The sequence below is a fragment of the Canis aureus genome, chromosome 2 (genome assembly GCF_053574225.1).
Source record: "Canis aureus isolate CA01 chromosome 2, VMU_Caureus_v.1.0, whole genome shotgun sequence".
In the NCBI taxonomy this organism is placed as follows: domain Eukaryota; kingdom Metazoa; phylum Chordata; class Mammalia; order Carnivora; family Canidae; genus Canis; species Canis aureus.
Genome location: NC_135612.1, coordinates 72,462,396 through 72,484,459, shown reverse-complemented (window position 1 = coordinate 72,484,459; position 22,064 = coordinate 72,462,396). Strand labels below are relative to the sequence as shown.

The 22,064-nt window shown below is 39.8% G+C and overlaps 1 protein-coding gene across 9 annotated transcripts in view; it reads right to left on the bottom strand.

Moving 5' to 3' along the window:
• The window catches only part of APBB2 (amyloid beta precursor protein binding family B member 2), a 381,437-nt gene that overhangs the window by 272,539 nt on the left and 86,834 nt on the right, over positions 1-22,064 (bottom strand). For 8 of the 9 annotated variants that reach the window (XM_077878824.1, XM_077878772.1, XM_077878822.1 and 5 more), the window contains exon 3: positions 527-632. The exons of the other annotated variant lie outside the window; for it this stretch is intronic. The gene's annotated coding sequence lies outside the window, so the exon portion shown is untranslated. The remainder of the gene's footprint in view (positions 1-526; positions 633-22,064) is intronic. 9 annotated transcript variants of the gene reach the window in all.

The window sequence follows — 22,064 nt, the reverse complement described above, 5'->3', positions numbered from 1 at the left end:
GCACATCAATTCTTCTAAGACTAAGCTACATGAGGGACTTATTGAACAAATGATTACACATTTTGTTTTCCTTTCCAGACAAGAAAAGAGCCAAATGGATTTCATTCTCATTCTTAAAATTCAGAATCAAAGAACCTATCTAAAAGTCTAAAACACCTGAAGCTCAGAAAACTGGACTCACTTTTCTGGCACAACATATTATAATGCTTTGCCTTTAAAGTTTGTCTACCGCACATCTGATAAAAGATTTATCACAAGTGTGAGGACTCAGTTTATGAAACCTAAAAAACTTGGCACAAAGCAGAAAGTCACCCTAATCTCTTGGAAAGTTTATTCGTTTTTTTTTTGTTTTGTTTTGTTTTTTAAAAAAGGTCTCTCAAGTCCCTTTCCATGTTTCAAATTCAGAAGAGCACATAAAACTTACAAAGCCAGGAAAGAATGAAAGTAGAAAAGCCATAGATCCACTGTTATCTTTCTGAGAGAAGTATAACAAGATTTTTTTTTTTTAAGTTAGAAAATTACTTACTTTTTTCCCAGGTCTTTGGTACAGAGCTCAAAAGGCAAATTCCCTTTTCCCACAAAGTCTTGTTAATTAATAGCAATCATTCAATGAGGTCAAGCAGCCCAAATATCTAAAAATTGTGCAGAGACAAAAAGTTAAAATTCAAAGTCAGATGAGAAATTAAAAATCAAGACACCCCATTGGTATTCAGTCTCTCTACGTAATTACAATACAGATTTCATTGGAATATCTAAATGATGAGCTATGTTAGCTGCTTTTCTTTCAGAACAATATGAACAAGGCCTGCTAAATCAAGATGGTATTTTGATCTGTCGTCTTATTAAAATCACGAAAGGAGGATCCGGCAAGGCTTCTTGGCAACCATTCACGGTAAAAATGTCCTTCTCGGGAAGTCATAAAAAAAATAACTGAGGGAGGATCTGGGCTTCTAATTATACTGTGACTTGGGAGGGAAGGTCTCCTGAAGTCACACTTGTCTGTTCCACCTTCCAAAGATGAGCTCATCTCACAAGCACAGAAACAGTTGTAAACAGAAATGAACAGTAACAACCTAAAGAAAATCGTCAACAACTTGTAAACACCCTTCTCATGGATTCATTTAAGCACACTACACTTCTGCAGGTGGCAATGAGAAGTGAGTTGCTTTTTCCCTCATCAAAGAGAAAATCTGAAAATTCTGTATGATGATATGCTCTTTTGAAACAGACGCTTCTTCCCCAACAATCTCACAAATGAGTACATAGGTAATAACTCCTAAAAGTTTGAGTAGGTAAAACAGGGGCCACAGGTAAGCCTAACTGAAAGTCAGCACAGGCCCCACCCTCCCGCTTTTCCCATTCTAGGCTTTAGGCTAGATGTGATTCTAAACACTATAAACTCATTTAAACGCCACAAGAGAGTCAATGAGAAGGAGGCAGGAAGCACTGCTACAGGAGACAGGCCATAACTGAAAACCAGAATCCCACAAACATCGATAGGCATCATTCATTATTAGTATCGTCACTGTTCCTGCCAACACTCACACAGTGCTCACTCGTATGCTGGATTCTTCTCGTAAGTGTTTCACACGTAGTAATTCTATTGGGGATAGAGAAGGAGAATATGCCTCGACATCACTGTCTTACAGTCAGTATGCTCAGTTCTGCTATAATGTTTGTGTTTGTTCCAAGTTTGCTATGTGAGGGAACAATTTGAGCATAACTTGAATTTCACATTTGTTTATGCATGATGTCATCGCAGGAAACCCTAGGTAATAGGAGAAGATTGCACCCAGGCAGGACGCAGCTGCATAGAGATACCCAGAACACCCAAAGCCCGTGCCTCCAACACCTACAAGCGATCCTAGTTTCCACCAGTGTTATGAGCCACACCCATTCACATCGGGTGCCCCAACTTCCCTTCTGATTTTAGGGAAACCTCCTTTTATCACCTCAAATAACTCACCACCTGCAACCTTTCGAAGGGCCTGTCTGAAGATGCCACCAGGATTTTGTCAAGGTAAAGTATCATGCTGATTGTATAATTTATTTATTTTAACCACCTAGTATGTGTAAAACTGTGCTACAATTTTTATTCAGGTCCTCTCCTATTTTTTTAATGTGTCACTGATAAAGATTTTTGAGTGTTGTACCCTGATCGGATTTTTCCCATCAGTGCTATGGGTTTTACTGCATTATTTTGCATAGCATGGTGGTTTTTAGAAACACCTGTCGTGCATTTTAGCAGAACTGCCTATATGGTAACTATTGTTTATAAAGATGCTTGTGGGGGATCCCTGGGTGGCCCAGCGGTTTAGCGCCTGCCTTCAGCCCAGGGCGTCCAGATGCTGGAGACCCGGGACTGAGTCCTACATCAGGCTCCCTGCATGGAGCCTGCTTCTCCCTCTGCCTGTGTCTCTGCCCCTCTCTGTGTGTGTTTCTCATGAATAAATAAATAAAATTAAAAAAAAAAAAAAAAGATGGTTGTGATTTGAACCAGAAGGGGGGTAAATTGTGATTTTTTTAATCTTTTCATTATATTAAAGATTAGATTTCATTATGTTAAATTGTAATACAATTTTAGAAAGATTCTTATTCACAATGTTTATAATGATCAACTATAGACACATAAGGGTCAGTTTGAATTACGTGAAAACTTTATTCATGAGAAGTTCCCTAATGGTGTTAGATAAATAAGGTGCTATCACACCATTCTGTACAGATCAAGATGATGGGGTTATGGCAGGCAGGAGGACTTAAATGTAATTACTGGAAATGACAAACTGAACTGAATAAGTTTTTATGCCTTGAAACCAGTAAATTGAAAAAAGACTCTGAATTTATCCTTTAAAAAGTCTAAGATATACATAAAAAGTATGTATGTGTATGTACAAGGAAGTTTTCCTATGATAAGTAATGTTATTTTAAGCAATTTAAAAAATATAAATATCCCAACAATGGGTAAACAGTTTTTTCTATTATCTGTAAATCATTTTAAAAAATGGGAAAATGTTTTTAAGTAGTGTTCATTGGCAACGCAGACTATAAAACAGTATGTTCAGTCGAGTCCCAATTTTGTTTAAAAGTATCTATAACTAGAAAAAAGAGGAGGAAGTCAACATTTATATAGATGCTAATTAGAGATAATGAAATTAGAGCAAAATGATTTTTAGTTTCTTTGCATTTTCTTGTGTACCCAAATTTCTCACAATAACCTTATCTGCTTTTACAATTACAAATAACAATATGCTAGGAGGTGCCTTGGTGGCTCTGTCCAAAAAGCATCTGCCTTCAGCTCCTGTCATGATCCTGGGGTCCTGGGATTGAGCCTGCTTTGCGCTCAGTGAGGAGTCTGAATCTCCTTCTTCTCCTACCTCTCCCCCTGCTTGCATTCTGTCTCTCTCTCAAATAAATAAATAAAATCTTAAAACCCCAAATAACAATATGCTTAATAAAAATAGAACTAAGGCATCTGATGAAAAAAACCTTTTATCCCCACTTTAAATTCACATGTGAATCCAGCCAATGAGGCCAGCACAAGAACAAGGACACCAGCAGCTTCCTTCAAAAGCATTAACAGATCCGGTCTCATGACTGAATCCTTCAAAGTATTTTCTATCTCACAACTCAAGGCAAACACAGTCCCAATAGAGACATTCAAAGTATATAAAACCATTACAGAGGCCAAAATACAAATTTGCTTTTGCTGGCTAAAACTGTCATGGATTTAGTAAAATCCAGATGAAAGAAGATGGTTTTTAATATATAATTGTATACAAGCTGTCTTAATGCCTGAATGAAATTTCATTCTGAAAGAAGAAATTGTGTTCTGGATAAAGCGCCTTTCAACAAGATCAAGATTAAGAAATACAAGGGGCAATGGATTTGGGAGTAGGAATAAACACTCCAGTTGGTAAGTTTTAAATAGAATGTAAGAAGAGACAGAGGCTGATCTTTATGACTTCCAAAATAATTCAGTTATATTAAAATCTACCCAATGACACCAAAACTTGACTTTGAAAATTGTCCATTTGCCAAAAATGGGGACTCCTTAGTCATGAATGCACTTAGTTTGATCTCATACACTGACATCACAAAAGAACTGAATGGTGAAGGTACTCAGGACTCAGAGGACAATCTGGGACAATGTGGCCACCACACATCTAAGTTCATTCACCTGTGCTTGGCTAGCAGCACATTTAAATAATGTGTTCCCTTCCATTTTCAGTTTAACTTTCCTAGTGTGTGGCACACCCAGGAACTAGGAAGAGCAGTTGCTTCAAGAGGACTCTCCATTGTCAAGAACATACTGAGAATTAAAAGTCAGTGACTGTGGATGTGTGCTTTTATTTCATTAAATTACAATTAATTTCATTAATTACAAAGTATCTGTAATACAGTGTAATATTACACTGTAATATTCAGTGTACAGGTTGGAATAAAAACTATATTCCTGCTGGACAAAGTATACATGTAGTAGTCTTTGTATTTTTGTTTGGTTCCCCCCCTCCAAAAATGCTGACTTTGATAAAAAACAAACAAAAACAAAACCTTTATGTTTTATTTTTTTTTATTTTTTATTTTTTTAATGACTTTTTTTTTTAAAGATTTTATTTATTTAGTCATAGACGCAGAGAAAGAGAGGCAGAGGGAGAAGCAGGCTCCACACGGAACTCGATGTGGAACTCGATGTGGAACTCTATCCCGGGTCTCCAGGATCACACCCCAGGCTGCAGGCAGCACCAAACCGCTGCGCCACCGGGGCTGCCCAACCTTTATGTTTTAAATTTGCTTTTAGATTTTTAAGCATTTTCACAGGATCCCTGTCAAACAGAAACAAAAGCTACTGCCTGTTTTGTTTTAAAGAATAGAAAAGGCAAAAGAACATCTAAATTATGCGATTATGTATAAAAAGAGATCACAGAGGACATACTGAGTTCCAAAAAAAAATCAGTTGATTCAAGATACCTCTCAGAGGCTCTATCATCTTATCAAATTCATGCTGATTATTTTAAAAAATAACTGAAATCCTTGGCTTCTGAGTCTCACAAGTTGCTGCCTAAGCTGCTGCACATATGCACATTCAATAATTTGCAACCAGATATTATAATCAGTATGTAAAGTCAGATATTATATTCAATTGCGAGTATCCAAAATAAAAAATATTAATTTTAATTTTTAGAGGCCATGCTGAAATATACATCCATCTATATATACCACATGCTGACCCTGAAAATAATAGAGCACTTAGAACTCCCAGAATGGAAACTATATTTCTTAAATTGCTCTAAGAATTAGCACATGTATAGCTCAGGGGAATATACTCTCTTACCATTATCAGATATAAAAAAAAAGGGCAACCAATTTTCAGAGTCTACTTGGAAAACAAGCAGGAATTATTTCCTGGGGGCTCTCTAGTCACTCCCTGGGCAGAATTCCAACATAATTTAAATTGGTCTTTGGTACCATCTCACTTCCCTTTCCACCTTACTGCACCAGAAGACCTTCACTTTTGATGGCCTCCTCCTCTCAACTGGTTCTTTCCTTCCAACTTCTAAACAACTAGTGGCTCCATTGGAATATTTTAGCAGAAAGTAGAGAATGGGAGAGCTTAAACAAAAGACTGTTGATGTTTAACTTTCTGTAGATCCATGTGCATTTTTAAAGCAAAGCTTGAGCACCCAAATCTTGGCTTCTAAATACCTTAGTACATTCCAGAAATAGTTGGGTCTAGGCCTGGGGTAAGGATAGCACAAAATTGCCTAGAACATCTTATTATGCCAGAGACTAAGGAAATGCCCGAATATTAATGCAGACATGACAAAAGGACACAGGAGCTACCTCAAAGGGACTTTCACTGGCCAAATGTGGGATAGTTTGAACAACAACAAAAAAAGAACGATACAGATGAATTAGAATATATTGAATTAAAAAAGGAACCATAAATCCAGAGGCATTCATGAAATAGGGGATAGCAGGAAGCTCTTCTTTATGAAGAATGCCAGCTAATAAAACACCAAAGGAATAGCAGAAATAGAAAATCCCACTTCACAACCACCCAGGCAATAATTGATTCAGTCAAGGATCATTAATGGATGCTAAAACCATTAGGGAAGGGGTTTTGTGGATCAGGATACTCATACAGTCTCAGAGTATCACCCCACAGATTACTTATCACTTACCTAGGGGAAAAGGTATCTTTATAATGGATAATTCTGGCAGACGATTTTACCCAAGTGATGATTAGCATAATCAATTATGGGACAATTAAATGTCATGTGTCTCTACAATCACTGTGTCATATGTTTGCCAAAATGCTTAACCTATATCTATCTAATCATAAAGGAACAATCAAACAAATCCAGATTGTGGTACTTTCCATTAGACAACTGTCTTGAAATCTTCTAAGATATCAGTGCCATGAATGATTAAAAAGAAAAAAAAACACAGAGTGACTGCTCTAAATTAAAGGAAACTAAAGATATAAAACTCAATGAATGACTGCTGATGATTCTTGGATGAGGAAAGGAATAGTTATAAAAGACATTAGTGAAATGACTGGGGAAAGTTAAATAAGTATTCATACATTATCTATGTATTAGATAATATTTCTTGGTGATAATAGTATAATGGGTTATGTGGAAGAGTACTCTTGTACTTGGTAGACACATGTTAAAGTGTTTAGAACGAAAAGGTCAAGATCTCTACAACCAACTCAAATGGTTCAATAAAAATTATTTAAAGTGTGTGCATGTGTAGAGAGCCAGGCAGACAGACACAGAAAACAGAGATATAGCAAATATGGCAAAATGTTAGCATTTTATATGGCAGACTAGCAGTGACCTATAAAACTAGTAACCATGATGACTTGTGGGCTGTATCTATTCTGTTTAAAGACAGACCATAAAGGAGCTCATGGTTGAAAGGAAAAGGACACTATCTTTCAAAAACCTTTTTCCCAGTTCATTTCTCTTCTGTAGCAATTATTTAATGGTCACTAGTTGGGAGGAAGAAGATTGAAAATGAAACACAAGGAAGAGGATGACAATGGATGAAAATTAGCAATAGGCATCCCAGAACCACAGCTCTCAGCAGCTGCCTCAAGTTTAATGGGTTTGAAAGAGAATTCTCCCCGCCAAACTTGATCCCTCATGTCTATGACCCTTCTATCCAGGCTCAAAATTACAGCTTCATCTTTCACTTTGGGTCCCCTGGCCCATCCTTCACACCCACTCTTACTTTTTGCTTGTTCACATCCTCAAGCCATGGTGGCCACAGTCTCTCATATTCTAGGCAAATGGCCTCTCTTTCCTATGTTCTTTCTCAATATTTCTGTAGATGGTGCTTACTTGGCACTTTTTAAACGTCTTTGTTACACAGCATCAATTCTACGCCCACTGAAGGTAAGTGCTTTGCTATGTTATCTCACTTAAAAAATCACTATAAGTCTGTTAAATATTCCTTTATCCCGACTTTACAGAAGAAATGGATGTTCAGGGGCACCTGGGTGGCTCAGTCAGCCAAGTGTCTGCCTTCAGCTCAGGTCACAACCCCGGGGTCCTGGGATGGAGACCCACATCGGGCTCTCTGCTCAGCAGGGAACCTGCTTCTCTCTCTCTCTCTCTCTCTCTCTCTCCCTCTCTCCCTCTCTAGCTATTTCTGTTTCTTTCTCTCAAATAAATAAAATCTGAAAGAAAGTAAAGAAAGAAAGATAGGAAAGAAGAAAGAAAGAAAGAAAGAAAGAAAGAAAGAAAGAAAGAAAGAAAGAAAGAAAGAAAGAAAGAAATGTTCAGATGAGACAATTTGTCCAAGCTCACAGAGTTGTACAGCTGACATTCAAGACTTGGTCTTGAACTTTTATCCTAAGACCAAGTGGCTTCATATTGTTAGTTACAACTTTAAACACCATCTCCCGGCCTTAAATCAAGCATATGATCTTTGAAGGAAAGGACCCATTTCATCCACCTTTGTGCTCTCTCTAGAGGCTGGCAATACTCATAACTCATGTTCACGGATTTATATTTCAAGCTCAGCTCAGAGACCATTTTTCTTAGTGACTTCCACCCCTGCAGAACCAACCACTCGATCCTTGCCCTCTGTATGCTTCTGCTACAGGATATGTAAGCCTTAATGCAGGACTAGGACTGTTACATGTGTGCCCAGAACACAGAAGGCATTTCACGAATGTTCACTGAATGAAATGTTTATGTGTGAGACAGTTAGGTTTCCCGACAGGGTTGCTACGCCTTACTTAAAAAAAGAAAGAAAAGAAGAAAGAAGAAAGAAGAAAGAAGAAAGAAGAAAGAAGAAAGAAGAAAGAAGAAAAAGAAGAAAGAAGAAAGAAAAGTAAGAAAGAAAGAGAAAGAAAAAGAAAGAAGAAAGAAAGAAAGAAAGAAAGAAAGAAAGAAAGAAAGAAAGAAAGAAAGAAAGAAAAGAAAGAAAGAAAGAAAGAAAGAAAGAATTGACCTCATTTTTAGCTTTCTCACATACTGAGGAAAATTCTTTTAGGAAAGTGTGATAGACGGAGAAGAACGGAAAGCACAGGTCTTGGCTCTTTGAGCCAGAACCATTGCAGCTGCTGCCCTGGGTATACCGGGTTCTAGAGCCTTCCACATTTTAATGTATATATAACATCATTCAATACAAATTATGATTCAGTATGTCTGGGGTAGAGCCCAAGATTCTGCCTTAATAAGCTCCCAAGAGATGTCGATGACGCTGAATCTACGGTCCACACATCCAGTAGCAAAAAGTTCTAGACAGTTATAGTGAACGCCTGCCCATTTAGAGACATGTAGCACGTAGATTAAAATAGCGAGACATAAATTCACAGAGTGTTAATGCTAGTTATCTCTGGATTTCTCCTTTCCACTTTTCTATAATTTCCAAGAATTTTATCATGATTCTTGCTGATGGAAATGAAATGTTAAATACTATATATACAATTGCACTGAAAAACTGTACATTTGGACATTTCCACTCTGCCTGGCTACGTAGTCATTTAAGCAACAAATATACGTAAAAGGACTCGGGCTGGGAGAGAACAGGTTGGTGAATTTAGCAATTCCCCATCTACGCATTTTAACACTTAGATTAACATAAAATGGCCATTATCCTTAACAAACAGTCGCCACCAGCAGCATTGTTTTTCTCAGGTTCCTCTCCCTTAAAAGAAAGAGAAGGAATCCATTCAGTTGGAAGACAATGAAAGGCAAACCAAATTAAGGCCAGAAGGGAAAACCAGCAGGCACTAGGTACTGAATCTCTTCCAAGTGGGTCAATGGAACAGCAGGAAAGTCCAAACAGAGGTGGAAGCGCGGTTCTCCCAGAAGAGGCGCGGTGAGCTGGTATCCACTACAAGGATAAATGGAATCAATTCGACTAGCACACCCTGTGCACCTGCAAGTGAGGCGGAAAAAAATGATCCCCAGAGGACCCCCACTTCCACAGGGTAACAAGGCGATGTCATGAGGAAAAGGTAGTGAGAGGGGTGTCCCTTTGGAGGAAAACTTCCCCTGACACGCATCTCCTTCTCTTTCAAAGGAGTTTCCGTGCTTGCCAGGTTGGATTTTGTGAGTCACAGAAGTCCACCAGTGGCGGGGATGCATTTTGCACACCCACCCCAGCCCCTGCAGCAATTCCAGACACTTCGGTGTCTGTGCCTGGGGGTGAGCCAGAACCAAAGAAGGAGGCCAAGCGCCCCGTGGTGATAGTAGCGCTCACGAGGTTCGGCCTCTCCTTTCCAGCTCGCTTCCAGCTTCCCAGCAAGGCTTTCCCAGGGCCAGCATCAGGTGCTCGTACCACAGTTCCACCCATGGGCCTACTGACTTTTTGCCTTCAAGAAATATTGTGAAACTCACTGTGAAATCACCCACAGGGATTGGAACCGAGTGCCCAAAAGGCTTATCTAGACAATGGAAACAAAAATCACTCCTGAGTGTCTACACAGAACCACTCAGGATGTCTTTTCACATCTGGAAGTTTTGACGCTGCGCTCAACCGAAATCATTGTGTCACTGTTATCTCTATTGAATCCCATGACTAGCGATGGTCTACTCAAGGCAAGCAGGCAGGTGCCATGTTATTTAAAAATGTGATCATTTGAGATTTCAAAACTAACATCAAAGTCATCATCTTGATGGGTGGACACCTGAATCTACTGGGCTTAGACTGATTTACTGATATTCTGTAAGGCAGTTTCCTTATTTCTTGGGAGATGCATACTAAAGTACTTTGGGGTAAAATGTCATGATATCTAGAATTTATTTTTTAAATTGTTCAGCAAAAGATAACCTATAAAACTGTATACAGATAAAGTGCATAGGGAAGAATGTTAGTAATTCTTAAAATTAGATGGAAGTTCAATGGATGTTCATTGTGGCATTCATTCTGCATTTTTCTATACTTGAAAACTTTTAAAAGTTTAAATTTATATCAGTCAAAAATATTTATGATCTTACAGTTTTATCTCCTTTGTCCTATTACTGTCCTACCACCCTACACGTCGGTCCATCTACAAGTAAATAATTTTCTTTCCAACAGAAGACATTTCCTCAAGCCTTCCCACTCTCTGAACCTTTGTGTATTCTATTTTCTCAACCTGGCATTTTTCTCTCACCAGTCAGTGTGCCTCTGGTTAGAGCAGACTCCAACCTTTTAGGTCAATCTCAAATGCTGCCTTCCCCAGGAAAATGTTCCTACCCACGTCCCCCACTCCACATCATCCTTTGCTGACTCTTCATCACACTTAGCACAGTCCATCCTGCATGGTAAAACTTGAAGCTGACATTTACCGACAGCTCTCCATGTGTGAGGCCCTGCTCTACCCACTGTCACATGCATTCTTCCATTTACTCATTTTATTCCTACCCCCTGAGGCAGGAAGTGCTATCATCCTCTTCTCACAGGTGAGAAAACAGGCTTTGAGAGGCTGGGTGACTTGTCGGGTCACAAGCGTAGTAAATGGCAGTGCCAGGATTCATCCAAATGTAGCCCTATCTGCCGCCAAACTCTCAAATACTAAGATGCGTGTCAGGTGCACAGGGGCTGGATCCTTCCCTCCTAAACTCTAACAACTTAAGGGCAAGCAGAGCATCTTATTTGTGTATTCACTCAACAGACAAAACTAGTAGAGAGCCACTACTGTCAGAAACAACAGCTCTATGTGATGCGATAAAGCAGTCGGTAAAACAGGACACTTTGTGGTCCAGGTAAAAACTATGAAAATCTGAACAAACTATGGGCTTTGGTTTCATTACTATTCGTTGATTCCTTTTAACAAATGCACCATATTAACATAAGATGTTAGTAATGGGGAAATGGGGTGAGAGGGTACAGAACTGGGTAACTATCTTCTCAATTTTTCTGTAAATCTAAAGATGTTCTGAGACGCCAGGACACCTGCACCCCGATGTTTATAGCAGCAATGTCCACAATAGCCAAACTGTGGAAGGAGCCTCGGTGTCCATCGAAAGATGAATGGATAAAGAAGATGGGTTTGCTTCACCATTTGCTTCAATGTGGATGGAACTGGAGGGTATTATGCTGAGTGAAGTAAGTCAATTGGAGAAGGACAAACAGTATATGGTCTCATTCATTTGGGGAATGTAAATAATAGTGAAAGGGAATATAAGGGAAGGGAGAAGAAATGTGTGGGAAATATCAGAAAGGGAGACAGAACGTAAAGACTGCTAACTCTGGGAAACAAACTAGGGGTAGTGGAAGGGGAGGAGGGCGGGGGGTGGGGGTGAATGGGTGACGGGCACTGAGGGGGCACTTGACGGGATGAGCACTGGGTGTTATTCCATATGTTGGTAAATTGAACACCAATAAAAAATAAATTTATTAAAAAAAACTAAAGATGTTCTAAAAAAAAATAAAGTCTGTTTTAAGGAAAAAAGACAATGACTATGAGGTTGCTGTTCTTGATTGCCTCATAAACTACCTCTTACACCAATTCCAAAGAGTGGTCCAGTCTTCTTTAGCAAAAGGGGTAGTGCTGAACACATGCATGGGGCCTATTCGGGGATTGAAGTGGAACTAGAATCTCTGACTGAATGTGTGGCATATGCTGTTTAAACCAAATCCCATACATTTATAACCCTCCCCTCATACAACCCTAACATGTTGCAGGCTCCAAGTTCTGCAGCTTAATTCATGACATTTTAATCATTCCCAGGAAGAAATTTACCACATCTCCTACTTCTCTAAGTCAGTTCAAAGTTCTTAAGGTTTCAGAAAGACTCCAGGAGTTCAAAAAAATTTAAAAAAAAAAAAAAAAAAAAAGCATTGGTACTTATTTTCTTAAAAAAATCAGAACTCAAACCCAGAACTTCAGGCATCTGCACACTGACATATCAACCACACCATGCATGGTTCTTCCCTCCGAACCGGAACTCGGCCCTTCTCTGTGCAGGGACCTCTCCCCACTATAATAGCTGACTCTCTTCACTCCACTTATGAGGTTTGCTAGACTCCCACACATAATGACCTTCCTAAGTAGAGCCAGCCTAATAACTCGCCATGAGTAACAGTAACTCTTTGTGAGATCATACTCCTGGAGAACCTCAGAAGAGCATCACAGATGTACATATTTAACATAAATGCTAAGTAATAACATTGAGAGTATTTTACTGTTTGTAGTGCATTTTATAAATGCCCAGTCTCATAAAAGTACTGCAATATGGGCAGTGAAGATATCACCATTTTCTAGATGGAAAATTGAAGCTTATAATTGAAGTCAGAACTCCTTCACATGCACGTCTGTGGATCTGTTCTACTCAGGATCCTTCAAGGCCTGGCTCAGTGCCAGCTATGTTTTGCTCTCTCCAACCAGAAAGACAGGACCTCTTCTGCCTTGTAATTTTGCACAGTACTCCCCTCAACCTGGAGGCAGTCTCTCTTTCTCTGCAGGTCATGTATCTGTTCATGCATCCAATCTTCCAGCAGAATTATACAAACCAACTCAGGACTAGGGCAGTGCCTCACTCATGCTTACCACCCCTAAATGTTAACACAATGCCTCACACAGTGGCGGTTCCCCAAAACCAGTGGCCCATGACCACACGAATGATTCTCGGCTGCAAAGCTTACCCATGGGCAAAAGCCATGAAACAAAAACATATGCTGTTCTGGTTCTCGAAAACTAATGGGAAGTTCAAGAGGACTTTTTTTCCTTGACCTTAAGGCAAAATAAATTACATTTATGTTTCACAACATGGCTGATACCCATAAACAGAAAATAGAATTTTGTTTCCCCCACGAGTCCTCAGCTAGGCCTCCAATTTGGGGCCAAGAACATTCAGGAATGTGCCACCAGTCTCAGTTTTCATCCAGATTCCAGAAAAGGGAGAGAGGAAAATTCATTTTACCATCCATATAGCTTGAGCTCCTCTTACAGGAATGCTGCTAGAGAAAATAACACCTAAAATTGGCTTGTGCATATTTTTCTTCCTATAGACTTGTTGGCCATATTGACCACTTTGTGAGAACCCTTGATTCTCAGAACCTAAATCAAATGAAAAGTCAAATATTTTTAAAAGATCAAATCATTTAAAAAATTCTTCTATCCTCCTTGATATAAATAAAAAGCGTCTGACCTTGCACAGAGGTCAGTTAACTCAGAGTTAACTGCCCCTGCCTGAAAGGAAACCCAGGCTTCTAGTACGCCAGGACATCACAGAAGTTGCTGAAAGAAGCAGTTTACTGAATGGTACTTCTGTGTCTTCAAAGTTTTCATATGTCCAATGGTGGAAAACTAAAACCATCTGGATCAAAGAGGCTAAAAGTCAATGCTTGCTTTGTTTGTTTTTAACCAGAATAACCAAAATTGAATATAGCTCACCAGGGTTTTAAATTTCTGCCTTGGTATTTTTCCTTCTGTGTCCAACTATAAAAGAGACTTAAAAAAAAATAAAATGTTTAATTCTCCCATCAGTAACACATGTGCTTTGAGTTTTTTTTTAATCAGGAATGAAAGATGGGACGTACAGAGTTATCCAAACCTTTCCCTGTATATCCAATGGCATATGCTGTACACCCAAACACCACAGAAATAGTTAGAAATGTCCTCAGACTTCAGTTAATGAACTGTTTCTCTGCCCTCCCAGAAAAGTGATCACAAAATACCAGAGGGGATCTGAGGGTATGAGTGTGTACGTTTGTGTATACACGTCTGCATGTGCTCATCTGTGGTGGGTCTGGACAGCATTAGGGTGGAGGAGAGCAAGCAAGAGAGAGCTGGAACTCATAAAAAATATCTTAAGTATCTCCTAAAACCTAAGATTCCACTCCTTCCTTTTTTTTTTTTTTAAGATTTTATTTATTTATTCATGAGAGACACAGAGAGAGGGACAGAAACGTAGGCAGAGGAAGAAGCAGGTTCCTCGTAGGGAGTCTGACGCAGGACTTGATCCCTGGACCTGGGATCACGAACAGAACCAAAGGCAGATGCTCAACCACTGAGCTACCCAGGCATCTCTCTTTCCTTTGTTTTCCAGTCTGTTCTTTGCTCCAGGACATTGATCTACTTACTAACAGCCTCCCTTACCCTCTGGCTCCTGGTTGGCTTTGCCCAGTGGAAAGGTTCCCACAGGAGTGTCAGCACCCACCGGAGAGCAGAAGGAAGAATGATTCCCTCCCTGTAGGGTCCCTTCAAGTCATAGGTCCTGTCAGGTGGCCCACTACACAGAGCTGTTCCTTAGAATTCTCCCTCCATCCCCCTCAGGCCCCGACTGGGAAGAGTTTGGCAGCTACTACCCCCAGGGCACTACACTATCCTTGTATTTCCCCAATACCCGGCCCAACCTTCAATTTGAATGTGCCATCTGTTTCCTGATGGGACCTAGGTTGATATGGAGGCCTAAAACCTTTGAATACTCACCTAACAAGATAATGCCCTGTAATTACTACTGTTTTGATCCAACTTTTATTTATTTTTTAAAAATTCTTATTATTTATTTAACAGAGAGAGAATGTGTGCATAAGCACAAGTGGGGGGAGTGGCAGGCAGAGGGAGAGGGAGAAGCAGACTCCCCATGGAGCAGGGAGCCTGATGCAGAGCTTGATCCCAAGACCCTGGGATCATGACCTGAGCCGAAGGCAGACACTTAACGGACGGAGCCACCCAGGTGTCCCTTGACCCCACTTTTATAACAGCCTTACGTCGATGATGTCAGAGAAGAGGCACCCTACTATATTTCAGGATCTTTTATAGCAAATTGTTTTGGCTTCTATACTGACATGTTATTTTTAATCCCCATATTGCATCATGAGCAATAAACCACATAAATATCCTTATAGTTTAAGTGATCCCTTTTTTCAGCCTTATTGAGATATAACTGACACCTTGAATTGTAAGATATTGAAAGTGTACATCATGCTATTTGGTATGAGTATTCTTGTGAAAGAATTTCCCCATCTAGTTAATCAGATTCCATCTCTCACATATTTTAACACCCCCTACCCCGTTTTTTTGGTGAGAACATTTCAGTCTTCCTCTCTTAGCAAATTTCAATTATATAGTACAGTATTATCAACTACAGTCCCCATATTTTACATTCAATTTTCATACTTTATTCACCTGATAGCTGCAAGTTTGTACCCTTTCACCAACCTCTCCCTATCTATTCCCCACCCTCAGCAACCACTTTTTCACCGACTGTTTCTGAGTTTGACTTTTCTTTTCTTTTTTTTTTATTTTTTATTTTTTTATTTTTTATTTATGATAGGCACACAGTGAGAGAGAGAGAGGCAGAGACACAGGCAGAGGGAGAAGCAGGCTCCATGCACCGGGAGCCCGACGTGGGATTCGATCCCGGGTCTCCAGGATCGCGCCCTGGGCCAAAGGCAGGCGCTAAACCGCTGCGCCACCCAGGGATCCCAAGTTTGACTTTTCTAAAAAAAAAAAAAAACAGATTCCATATGAGTGATACTACATGGTCTATGTCTTTCTCTGTCTGACTCAACTTCATTTAGCATCCGTCATGCCCTCAAGGTGTATTCATGTTGTTGTAAATGACAGGATTTCCTTCTTTCTCGTGGCTAATATTCCATTGTATATACAGAGACTGCATCTTTTTTCTCCATTCACCCATCAATGACCACAATCAACATGGCAGTGCATGTATTTCGAGATCCTGCTTTTCTTTAGATAAATAGCCAGAGGTAACACTGCTGGATGATAGGGTAGTATTTCTATGTTTAATTTTTTGAGGAACCTCCATACTGTTGTCCATAGTGGCTGTACCAATTCCCACAAACAATGCACAAAGAGTTATCTTTACTCCCTTGCCAGCATTTATTATCCCTTGTCTTTTGATAAAAGTCATCCTAACAGGTGGGATATCTCATTGTGCTTTTGATTTGCATTTCCCTGATCCGTGATGTTGAGCATCTTTTCATGTACCTATTGGCCATCTGTGTGCCCTCTTTGGGAAACCATCTATTCAGTTCCTCTGCCCATTTTTTAATTGGATTGTTTGATTTTTGGCTATTGAGTTATAGGAGTTCTTTATATATTTTGGATATTAACTTTTTCATCAGACACATGATTTGCAAATATTTTCTCCCATTCAGTAGGTGGCCTTTTCATTTTGTGGATGGTTTTCTTTGCTGTGCAGCTTTTTAGTTTGAGATGGTCCCACTTGTGATCCTTTTAAAAACATAAGTCAGATCAAGTCAGATCTCTGCTCAAAACCCTGTCATCTCGCTTGGAATTGAATATTTTTAAGTCCTCATTCTGCCCTGGAGCACCCTTAGTAACCTCTCACTCCACCCCCATATTATTTTTTTTTTGCTTCGCCTCTGCATCACCCTTTCCTTTGTTTGCTCTGCTTCTGCCCAGAGGGCAGCTTTACTGTTTCTTGAACATGCCAAGTCCTTTCCTACCCGAGGGCCTTTGCCCTTGCAGTTGCCTCCACCTAGAATGCCACCTCCTGGGTCTTCACGTCGCTGCATGTCACTGATTCCTGCTCACCTGGAACTACCCCAGAGGGCCCATCGCCACCTCTCAAGCAGCCCTCTCTTGCCTCTCTCTCTCTCTCTCCCTTTGACTGGTCTTCACTGTGCTTATTATCCTGATACATTACATATTTATGTGTTTATGGTCCATCTCCTCCTATGAGAACACATGGTCCCAGAGAGACAGGCCCTGTCTGTTAGGATTACCGCTCACGCTGACTGCCTCGAAAGTGGGTGACATACAGTCAGTGCTCACTAAATGCACATTGACCAAATGAGTGATTTGGCCAGGAAAACATTTTTTAAGCTACCAGTCGGCTTTCTTCCTGAATGCAGTAAGACGATTAGTGGCCATCTTTCGGAGATGGGACCCCAAAGGGATTCTGCATAAATTAAAAAGATGAGTTTATGGAATAATCTGCCATCCTAATGAGGTTTTCCACACTGCACATCAAAACCCACAGTAAAGGGCAGCCTGGTGGCTCAGCGGTTTAGCGCCACCTTCAGCCCAGGGTGTGGTCCTGGGGACCCGGGATTGAGTTCCACGTCAGGCTCCCTGCATGGAGCCTGCTTCTCCCTCTGCCTGTGTCTCTGCCTCTCTCTCTCTCTCTGTGTGTGTCTCTCTCTCTCTCTGTGTATGTGTGTCTCTCATGAATAAATAAATAAAATCTTAAAAAAATCACAGTAAACAACACCAAAATATGAATAAATTTAAACAATTGTTTAAACCAGGACAGCAAAGATTTTCTATAAAGAAGCAGACAGTAAATAACTTATACTTTGCAGGCCACAGAATCTCTGTCACAACTACTCAATTCTGCTGCCACAGCATGATAGCGACACAATACATAAATGAATACAGATAGCTGTGTTCTAATAACCCTTTATTTATAGACACTGAGAGATGAATTTTGTACAATTTTCAGCTATCAAAAAATAGTCTTCTTTTAATTTTTTTTCCATTTAAACATATGAAAAGTATTCTAAGCCTCATGAGCCATATAAAAACAGGCAGGAGGCTGGATCTGGCCTCTGAGCTGTAGTTTGGACCCCTGATTTAAGTCATTCCTAAGGATGGATTTCTTCTACAGATAAAATACATTCTGATCCATGAATCTGCTGGATATTCTACAATTAATTAAGCATAGAACAACCACATTTCTTAGAGTGGTAAGATGGATAAAGCTTTTTGGGGGAGTAAACATTACTAATTCACTCTTCTAGGTCTGTTTTCCTACCTAGATTTTGGTTATCTTTAAACACAAGCTTTGTTAGCATTTTTCCACAATTAAGTATTTTCATTTTCCATCCTCATGAAGAAATCGCATCCAGCTTCTTCCTTTACAGCAAGGGGAACTGTAACAAAATCTTTTGTTTTTAAGATTTTATTTATTTATTTATGAGAGAGAGAGAGAGAGAGAGGCAGAGGGAGAAGCAGGCTCCATGCAGGGAGCCTGATGCAGGACTCGATCCCGGATCTCCAGGGTCACACCCTGGGCCAAAGGCAGGCACTAAACCACTGAGCCACCCAGGGATCCCCCAAAATCTTAAAATAAAATGAAGAGGGTGGTTTCCCAGACTTTGGGGCAAGGCAGATTTCACATAAAGTTTTATGATTAAGTATACGTGTTCCTTACACTTTGCTTTCAAATACTTTCAAACACACCCTATTGTGTGGGCCCTGGAATGAGAACTATTTGGATTGCAGGTGCTGCTAGAATCTAGGGTCATCTATCCCCACAAGCCACAAATTTGCTGAAAAGGCCAGGATGGAAGATGGCATGGCTAAAACATGTTATTTCAACTAGGAGACACTGTATGGTAACTAACTGGAATGAAAACTTAAAAAGAAAAAAAAGGAAAGACACACATAAACACAGTCAATTAAAAATTTTTAAAGAGAAAAAAATTTTTTTTCTTTTAAAGATTTTATTTATTCATGATAGACAGAGAGAAAGAGAGAGAGAGAGAGAGAGGCAGAGACACAGGCAGAGGGAGAAGCAGGCTCCATACCGGGAGCCCAACATGGGACTCGATCCCAGGACTCCAGGATCGCACCCTGGGCCAAAGGCAGGCGCTAAACCGCTGAGCCACCCAGGGATCCCCGAGAAAAAAAATTTTAAATAAAAATTTTTTAAAGAGATAAAGGTGAAAACATGTTATTTCATGACTTGAAGCAGAAGATTTTAAATTTCACTCAATTATCATGACACTCTCCTCTCTCTCGTATCTAATAGCAATATATGAAAATAAGGAATTTGAAGAAGCACTCTTCATACTATAACTTAGAAGGGTCGATCAAACATAGGAAAGAGAAGTAATTTTAACATCAAACATGTCTGTCTGATCCTAGATACATAGTAGAGAACAGAACACTTCACCTCAGGTGCTTGAATGTTTTGCATATCCTGATGTCGGGTGTCCCAGAAACCTGAACAAGAAAGTATTCAAAAGGAAAGTTCTCAACATTAACACCCTTTATGTTCTCCAAGCTTAGGAGACATGGAACAAAACCAGTCCAAACTCATTATCACCTAATTAATTACAGACTCTGTCTGCCCTGCCCAGTTTGAAAACAGATCTACTGAAATGTGAAATGAAAAATTCTAAGATTCATTGAAAGACCTCTAGTGCTCTGCTTCTTGAAGAGTTTGTTTTCCAATTCCATAAGTAACGCAGCCTACAAACTGACCGTGAAAACCAGGGATTAAATTAGGCTTTAGTAAAATTCCAAGCTGCGTGTTCTCAGTCTCCTGAGAACGAGGACATGGATTGAAACGCCAGCATCTCACATACATGGTCCAATTCACACCAGAGACAGCCATCCACAAAGCCATCCCGTCTCCTATGCTGCCTCCATTCTGCTGAACCGGGTTCTATCCAATAAATGAAAGCTGATACATCATATCACAGAAAGCTGTAAGGGAAGTGCCTCTGCTTCATCTCACACTCTTAATTCAGTTTCTGAGGGAGATGAAAATGCTGACAAGGCATGCAGCTTCAAACAAAAATGGTCAGAAATGAATGAATATGCCAAGGAATCACTGTCTTTGCCTGGAAGCCAGAGAGCATTCAAACAGATATTCTTTTGGGAATACCCAGGGCACCACTATATCACCCTCTTCCAAACATCCAGGGAGACTGGGAGGCTAACATTAGGTGGGAGACGAAGTCTCCTTGAACAGCCTTGGCTTCTGCTTGTGTTAGTTTGCTAGGGCTACCATAACCAACTACCACAGGCTGTGTGGCCTACACATGGAGATTTTTAAGTCCAAGATGCTGTCAATATCAAGGTTTGGCAAAGCTGTTTTTTTCTGAGGCCTCTCTCCTTGGCTTATAGATGTTGTTGCATTCTAACTGTGTCTTCACATGGCCTTTCTACTGTCTACATGAGTCCAAATTTCCTCATCTTACAAGGATACCAGTAATATTGGTTAAGGTCCACTTAAATGACCTCATTTTAATTTAATTGCCTCTTTAAAGATCCTATCTCCAAATACACAGTCACATTCTAAGATACTAAGGGTTAGGACTTCAACATAAGAATTTTCAGAGAGCGGGGCACCTGGGTGGCTTAGTGGTTGTGCATCTGCCTTTGGCTCAGGTCGTGATCCTGGATCCTGGGATGGAGTCCTACATTAGGCTCCCCACAGGGAGTCTGCTTCTCCCTCTGCCTATGTCTCTCATTTATAAATAAATAAAATCTTTTAAAATCTTTTTTTTTATATTTTTATTTATTTATGATAGTCACAGAGAGAGAGAGAGAGAGGCAAAGACACAGGCAGAGGGAGAAGCAGGCTCCATGCACCAGGAGCCCGACGTGGGATTCGATCCCGGGTCTCCGGGATCGCGCCCTGGGCCAAAGGCAGGCACCAAACCGCTGCGCCACCCAGGGACCCCAATAAATAAAATCTTTAAAAATTTTTTTAAATTTTTTAAATTAAAGAAAAATAATTTTAAGAGAATGCCATTCAGCCCTTTACTCTACCAGAACAACTGCCATGGCAAAGCTCTATTTCTGTGGGTTCTTACCAGTGCCAGAGGTAGACTTAATAGACAGATAATTCTTTTTTTTTTAATTAACTACATTTCTTAAGGAAAGAATATTACATTCGACAATGTCCCAACACCATTCTGATTTTGATTATCAAAAGAGCAATGTGTCATTTTTAATGCCTTTATGAAACAATTCATTATATACCAAATCTAATCATAAAGTGGGGGTAGGGGCATATCCAGAAGATTTCTAAGCACCAGCTGCCAGTCCACATTTTATAAGCAATTTGCACTAGCAACAAAGATCCAAACATGGAAAAATCAGGACATTTACTTGACATTCATCATAATGAAAGGCAAGTGTAAAAAAAAATACATTTTCACTCATTTCACGTGTGCCTTTTCCCACAGGCATTCACGTCTTTGCATGAAGGATTACCTATTGCTGTGTTAATCTGTACTGCCGGCTCCTGATATCAAAATGGGTTTAAAATATAACACTGAGATCAAGACTTCTATTCAAACCAGGTGCATAGCCAGGAATATCATCAGCTACATGTAATATTGTAAAGTCCTGTATCTAAAGATCACCAAAGTCCTTTTTAAAAGAAATACCAAAAACAATATCATGTATATGATTTTAAACTCAGTTTAAGCCTCCTAACAATTTATGGCCTTATAGTTACTTTTGTCCTACAAGTTTGACTATGTTAACTCATTAATACCATAAACATTTACTGAGATTGTACTATGTAGCAGGCCACATGCTAGGTGCTGGAGACAGATTATTAAATAAACAAAATCCATACCACCTCACACCTGTCAGAATGGCTAAAATTAACTCAGGAAACAACAGATGTTGGCAAGGATGTGGAGAAAGGAGGAACCCTCTTACACTGTTGGTGGGAGTGCAAGTTGGTACAGCCACTCAAGAAAATAGTATAGAGGTTCTTCAAAAAGTTAAAAATAGAGCTACCCTATGACCTAGCAATTGCACTACTAGATGTTCACCCAAAGAATACAAAAATACTAATTCCAAAGAGATACATGCACCCTGATGTTTATAGCAGCAATGTCCACAATAGCTAAAATATGGAAAGAACCCAGAT